Here is an 8,355-nt window from a genome sequence, read left to right on the forward strand (position 1 = left end):
ATGAAAAAGAACACGCCCATTAGTTAAGGGCACAAGGCAAGAGCCCAAAAGACAATGAACTATAGACACAATCATATCATCATCTCATACACACATACAAACACCAAAAAACAAACTAAAACTACAAATAAAAAACAAAACCACAAACAAACTATACCTTCATCAAAATTGCTTAACCGTTAAACGATGGAAGTACCGCCTTGAAACGGTCAGCGAAACAAGCTTTAATTAGTAAGCATAGCATAGCCATAACCTAATACTAGTCACATCATTTATCAATAATTACTAAATTAAAAATTAAGTTAATATAATAAAGCCTCATCAGAGCCCGCACAAACTTAATAACAATAAATATTAACATATAAACTGATAAACTGAAAAAAATCATCGGCCAAATGTTGTTACAACAATATGATTTATCAATCCAAGATATAGTGGTGACTTCCAAGTGAGATCATTTTACTAGATATCAATTGCAACTTTAGAGACCTACTGTATCTCGCTTTAACCACGCTTTAGCCGTGAGTGTACATAATTGCCATCATTAATTTGAGATTCATGGCCCTGAAGGTAAACCTAAATACAATGAAAAACTGCCAACGATATTTTTGTACGACACTTGCGGCAGGCATTTCAAATACTGCATCGTCCTACTTAGCAGTAAGAGCATAAGAAAAATCCTAAACCCAAACAACATGTCTCAAATATGCATTCATTGCATTGCTAGAGAGCGTAATTTCTACTGATCAACAAAGGAAATGTTATATGAGTATTATTAATTTTACCAATGCATTTTGATGCGCCATCTGACACATGGGCAACAGGAGATATCTTGGGACTAAAATATTACTTATACACTTGGGAAAAAAAGGCATCATAAAACCATGCATTATGTCGATCAAAGTCAATTCCAATAATCACAACATAAATAATTATTGCATTGTAAAACCAAACAAATACATTAACATATGCCATATATAACAAATCTTCATATTAGTACATAATAAAATAACAAACACACAACAAAAATACGTTTGCATGATCTTATAATTTCAAAATTTTCCGTCTAAATAGTTCATATTTTAGGACCGTGATCCGTGATATGTACCTATATGGCACCTAGGTTTAAAGGTTATACTCTGTGAATTAGAACAAAATGCCAATCAGTCGTGATACCGTGGCTTCGAGGATGCAGTAACACAACACTCATTGACAAAATGTACAATATGTTTGCAACACGCACTTTGGCGGTTTGCGGATCGGATTTGTCTCCTTTTCCCGTTCTTGTTGTAATATTTAATACATTCTAGCTACTTATTTTGAATTTAGAACATTTCGGCGACATTCATGAAGGCCAGTTATTTGATAAAAAAGAAAAACGGGACGACGAGAGTAAGAGCGCAATCCGTGTAGAGAACAACTTGAACTAACCGTTTCTTACTTTTGCACTTGAAGACACAGTTGATTTGTCACGTAAGAATCAAATTGCTTTGCATGAAGCTAAAAATACATTTAACCAATTAAATGTGACGTGATAAAACATGTTATATCATTTTGATGTCAAACTAATGCTTTAATAAGCAAACTTTCCAATTGTTTAGTCGGGAGTTTAATTGCTATATTCTAATAAAGCAATAACATTTCAAAGTATCTAAAGAAAAATATTGTTGTTTATGTATGTGTTTGTGTTATTTGTTATTGGTTTATACTTTATTTTTGTTATATTTCGATGGATACTTTGAAATGGAATAAAATTGAAAACGTGTTAGCTGTATATACCTGATCTCGTGGAGTTGATACACTTAAATCATAGTTATGCTATCATATATCCCTGAGTGCCTTTTCAAATATCCATTGTGTTGTAATATGAGTGTAAAACATAAATTATTTGTTCTATTATTCGCAGCTCAATGCTTATCTTTTTGGTTCTCAGAAACAATCAGGCAGTTTGTATTTCATGCGATATCAAAACGAAATGACGAGGCTTCTTTTGTTTTGCCGAGCTTTTGTTTTGAAGTGGTTACTGTATTTTTATCTGTGAATACCTTAACGCCATTTTATATTTATTGGCGGAATTCATGTAGCTTAGAAAAGTAAGACCTCTTACCTACAAAAAGAATTGTTCAATAACGTACAACATGAGGGTCGCATAGAAACATGGTCACGATTCTAGCAATACACAATTTGAAGTCTGTTAAATATTTGAATGATAGAACATCATAATGAACAATTACATTTGGATTTAACATAAGTTATTTTATTTTACACTTTGGTTATAATATTATAAAATGCCACGTCAGGTTTAGTCAAAAACCTATACATAAATATTTATACCGAATTGAACCGGCTTTACGAAGTCTGTATATGTTTTACTTTTTTATATTTAAGAAAACATAAAGCAGGAACACAGTCATCATAATATTAAATTTAATTATTTAAATGTACATAACGTACCTAACGGCGTGACCGTGTACGTTGAAATTCAACGTCAAATTTCATTACTAATAAAGTTACATATCTTTGCATATTGTCCACGTCGTTGATTCTACAGATCGCTATAGGGAGGCTTAAGGAAATGTCAAAGCGAATCCGACCAGACTAGTAGCAGGCGTAGTGGCATCCGTGTGTCCGCCAAACATAAGGAACATACTGAAAGACAATTCCTATGATCCTATGATTCGTGGGTCATGTAAAGAACATTAACCAAATCTATTTCGTATATCACATAAGAGCAGTGAGTATGGCTTCATCTTGGCAATAATCTTCCACGGAAATTACTGGAAACATCGAAAGAGAAACGGTTGGCTTGACTGCTCGTTATTCTTATTTAATTGCCTGTGGCCTTTTAACTTGTTTGCAACATATAAGTGCTCAGAAAACACTGTCGAACTGAGGCCCTTTTGATATCTTTATGGTACAAATAAAGAATACAAACTTTAATCAGCATTTTTCTGATAAATCATTCAACAAGATCAGATAAGATTTGAAATTTACAAACCGTCTAATTGAATCAGAAAAAAATGTTAAAAGCGTATAAGAATCAAATGATAGATCTCTATTTACGCACGTATTATTTGATTTGAAGAAGAGGTAAAATAAATATATAAAAAATAATTTCCAAGACGCACAGAAACGTCAAAGGTGGATTTCATTGTAAAAGGAGAAACTTAATCAAAATAGTTTTAAATAAAGAAATGACATCTGTTCACTAAGTATAGGTGGGGCTAGAATACTCCAAACCTAAGAATATAGTACTTAATACGAAGGTCGAATTTTAGAAGATGTATATACAACAAACTTTAAAGACAACGAGCATTTTAACCAGTACTTAAATGATATTAAATTCGATTTTTCAATATAAATAAACGGCGTGTCATCAACTTGCTATTGCAATTACAAAAGTAAACGGAAATACAATAAATTATACAAAGAAAATTACAGGGACAACCCGAGAAGTCAAAAATTCAAAAATAAATTTTGTCAAGGGGCACAAGGCAAGGGCCGAAATGACAATGAAATATAGACACAAATATATTTACATCACATACCAGATACAAACACCAAACACAAACATACACCAAATTCACCATTACAAAACCGTAAACAATGTATACCTTCATCAAAATTGCTGTACCATTAAACGATGGGGGATTACCGCCTTTGAACTTTCATTGAAACAAGTCTTCAAATAGTAAGAATAGCCAAAACCTAATAATTTTCACCTCATGTATAAATATTTACTTAATGAAAAAATATTAGCCTCATTAGACCACGCACCATTTTGATAACAATAAAGATATAAACTAATTAATTAATTTGAAGTAATCAACGACCGGATACAAACGTTACTTGTTAATGAAGAAACCAATTCGGGGCAACAGTGCTTGCACTTAAGAAACACGATAAAGTCATTCAAAGTCAACAAGTATCAGACAGAGCTCGCTAAAGTAAATGGTAAATGAATTATAGTGTTACTAAAAAAGTCATGTTAACATCATTATTCTCGTATATGCTACGATGAAAAGGCATATATAGCTCGGTCTATCTATTTTTGTAAAAAGATAAGAATGAATGAAATGAAATAAAATCACGTTTGATTTGTTGGTATAAGCTGGTTCTGTTACTTCCAGGGCAGAGACCGACAGCAGTATATTTATATGTTGCATTCGTATATTTGTGTTATTCCGTTATTGTGACTGGGCAGCGCCATGAAACAAATAATAGCTGTCATACAATTTTGATAATACTACAATAGCTTGACTGTAATTTTTAAATGAGTACAACACGAAATATTGATTTACAATCAATGCTTTTTACACATACTTCCGGAAGATCATTTCTCTGTAAAACTTATATGTATATCAGCTATGTATCATGTTTTAAACAACCGAATGTTGACTCTTAAATATCAATTTCATGTAAAGCCGTATATTTGTTTACAGCCATATATCACGTGACCATGTATGTCAACAGCTTTTCCAATCCTTTGGGATAATTACTTGGTTCAAAATATCTTCTATGTTCTGTTGTGTAAGACAAAGCGAATCGACAAAAGTGAACAATTCATGTAAATATGGTTGACCAGTATGCATATTATACATTCAAATGCTCAATTCATGACTGAAAACGTCAGAGATTTCGGGATATCCAGCTAATCCTTTATTGCGTCTGCATCTTAACAGTTCCTTTGGGGTACGATAGGCTGATTTTGAACTAAGATCAATATCAAGGCAAAATAGATACCAAAATTATTGGACAAAATAGCTCAATATATCAAAGGTATAAACAAATATAAACATATCTTGTAACTAGGTCAAAAAGTGTTTAAATTAACCCAGTAAGTGCGTATTGAATCGTAATAGTACACCTCTAAAGGCTTGTTTGTATGCAGTCAACTAATTAAATGGTATTTTATTATTCAGGACAAAAGAAGGACACTCCACTGGCAGATTTATGGTGATTTCAATAATTTATTATTACAAATATAGGATGGAGAAATTGTAGCAATAAACACATGCGTAGCATAAGCGAATAAATTCATTGCCAGAAATGACGGCATCGGTACATTAGTAAAATGTGTTACAGAAAAGTGCCAGATACAACATATGTACTCAAAATAATATTATAGTTACAGTTTTAACGGTGAGTGACTTTGACAATTATCGAAGTGTGAAATTATGGCTTGAAAGTACAAAATGATATTAAAACATACAATGAAAACCTGCCAACGATTTTTGCATGACACTTGCGGCAGGCTTTGCAATTATTTCATCGGCTTAATTTGGAGCTTCACTTTCCTGAACCCAAACAACATGTCTCCAATATACATTCATTGCATCACTAGAGAACGGTATTCCATTACGTACCAAAACAAATTGTTTTACTAAATTAAATATCCGTCGTACTCTTATGCGTCATCTCACACATGCGCCACTTTAAATCACCACCTACATATGTATGGTATTGAAAACACAAACTTATATATTAACACGTGTTATACCTTACACATCTAAATAATAATACATAGGCCCGGTTGTTCAAAACTCTCGTTAAGGATTTAACGTTAACTATCATCGTTAAATGTTACGCTGTCAACGTTAAAATTAACGTTAACTTTAACGTTGACAAAAATGAGTTGTTCAAACTTAACACTTACGCTGACGGCGATAAAGTAGGCGCTAACTTAACGACACTTCTAACGTTGGTCTGGACCAACGTTAGAGTCAACGTTAAATAGTCTGTCAACGTTAAAAATGGCTGACACAGTTGGTGCTTTTCTCAACAACAGAAGAAAAGAGAGGATTAAATTATTTCTTTCGATCCACATGAAAAGTGTTGACTTAGAAATGCGATGCCGCTACTGTTTTGATATCAATGAACAATTGTACAGCTGCTTGCCGAAGACTTTTAACGTAAGACTTAACGGTCAGAGCGGTGTCAGCACGGGAGCGAGCAAGTGTGGCTCTGAGGTGGTGAATTGATTAGATATGTCGACCATACTGTCCCTGACATTTGATACTATCCTCTGACTGGTCACTGCAAGTTAAATCACCAACCACCTGTCGCACATTTGATACAATAAGCGCAGTGTTTTTAAGTACCTGTTACTATGTTACTTACACATTTATTTACAGTACCAAACTGAATCAGTAATTGTTAACAGGCTATGAAATGATTATGGTTACCAAATAATTGCAGAATATTTACCTGCATAAATGACCCTGAGGTGAAATATCTCAATGATGACAGATTGAGCTTCCACAAATGCATTGTCAATGTGACAAGTGTGGTAGACCACTCACTTTCCTATTTCCATAGAGGAAGCCACTACAAGTACAGTTTTAAATCCAATTTATCTAATTAAAAAATATTTTCTTCCACTGTTTACATCATCAGAACGCTTGAAATTATGACACAGATAAGTCGGTAAATTAGAAACGGTCGGACGCTTCACCCCACTAATAAATCGCCCCTTTTATGGATCAACCTGTTTCACTTCAATTAACAGGTTAACAGGTTAACTGTTTATCTTATCAAAATACAAATAAGCATGAATATTGCATTAGAATCACCAGTTTTGAACAACATAATTGTGAAAATGCAACATAAAAGAATTGCAAAATTATATTTGAGGAGGTTCCAGTTAAAACTCCCCATACCTGTTTAATAAAGCCTAATATTTTCCATTTCTGTTGTAATCCCCATTTTTATATCATGTTCTGTTTGTATATGTAAAGCATGTTTTTGCTCCAATGTTGACATATTTTACAAATTAAGTTTTTTAAGCTGCCCTTTGTGGTATAAATATTGCACATGGGTGCACAAGTTTGGTCTTAAAGCACTGTATATCCCCTGTTTGGTCTATTCAATCGAACACCATTTAAGTGTTTATACTTATCACGCAGATTAAATTAAAGCATTAATCCACTTTACATTTGATAAGTCAATGCAAAGTTAACTAGATTCTTATACTAGTAATATAAAAAAAATCAATAATAGGACGGTATTAAAAAAGCTCAACTGATATCCTAGTTAAGGGCAAGTAGTTCAGTCAACATGAATATTTAGTGTAATGTAACCTCAAATCATTTTTTCCCCCTTTTTTTTCGTTGTTGTTAAAACATGGCCTTGACATTCATGAAAAAAACAACAACGGATTTTTAGAAGCAGTTGTAGAATTTTGGTAATATATATAGATATACCAGTGTATATATATCATGTTATATATACCTTTACGTATAACGGTCGGTTTACAAAACAAAACGCATCCTTAATTTGTATATCATTATTCATTTAATATTGACTAAAAAATAGCAAAGTGATGAAATGAATAATGAAATACACCACTGCCTGTGACTTATTAATACAAGTTTAACATTTTAAGTGGATTTACCCTTCAAGTGGACGGGGTAAGTTTAATTGTAATTTCGCCGTATCAGACCACAGAAATTACGCCTATAGATTTTTGAACAACAGGATAACGCTGATGTCGTTAGTTAACGTTAACGCTAACGGTTAACGCTAACATGTCAGCGTAAGCGTAAGTAATTTAACGAGAGTTTTGAACAACCGGGCCATAATAAAATAACAAACAGACAACAAAATAAAACATTTACATGTCATTGAGCTTTATTTTCAAAACTTTCCTGAACATTTGATTAATATTTTCGAACCATGTCATCCCTGATGAGACCGATGCGTGTTTTGTATAATTTATTTTTATATGGCTTGTAGGTGTTATGGTTATGCTCTTTGATTTGAATTTGAATCCAGACTAAATGCCAGTGAGTCGTGATACGTAGCAATGCATATGCAGAAACACAGTAATCACTGACAAAATGTACAAGATCTTTGCAATACGCACTTGGGCTGTTTGCGGATGAGACTATTCTCCATGTTCAGTTCTCGTTGTATTATTGACTTCTCCATTTGGCGCATTTAGGTGACATTTATGGAGGCCAGTTATAAAATCAACAAGAAAAACTGGACGACACGGGTAAGAGCACAGGGCGTAGAGAGGATAACCTGATTATTCTTTTCGTACTTTTGCACTTTTGCAGAGACACAGTTGATGCGTCACTTTTGAACCGAATTGCATTGCTTGAACCTGGAAATAATTGTAAGCAATTCAATGTAACGTGATATAAATGTTCCACAAATGTTGTTATATCATTCCAAGGGCTAGATTATGTTTTTATAAGTAATCTTTTCAATTGTTCAGTTGGGAATTTAATGGCCATTTTAGTCCAATTTACAATGTTTGGAACCTCGCACGCTCATCTTAGCTAGGAATTGTATTTCAAAGTATCTTAAGAACAACATTTTTATTTATATATGTGCTGGTGTTTATTTGTA

The sequence above is a fragment of the Mya arenaria genome, chromosome 15 (assembly GCF_026914265.1).
Source record: "Mya arenaria isolate MELC-2E11 chromosome 15, ASM2691426v1".
NCBI lineage: Eukaryota > Metazoa > Mollusca > Bivalvia > Myida > Myidae > Mya > Mya arenaria.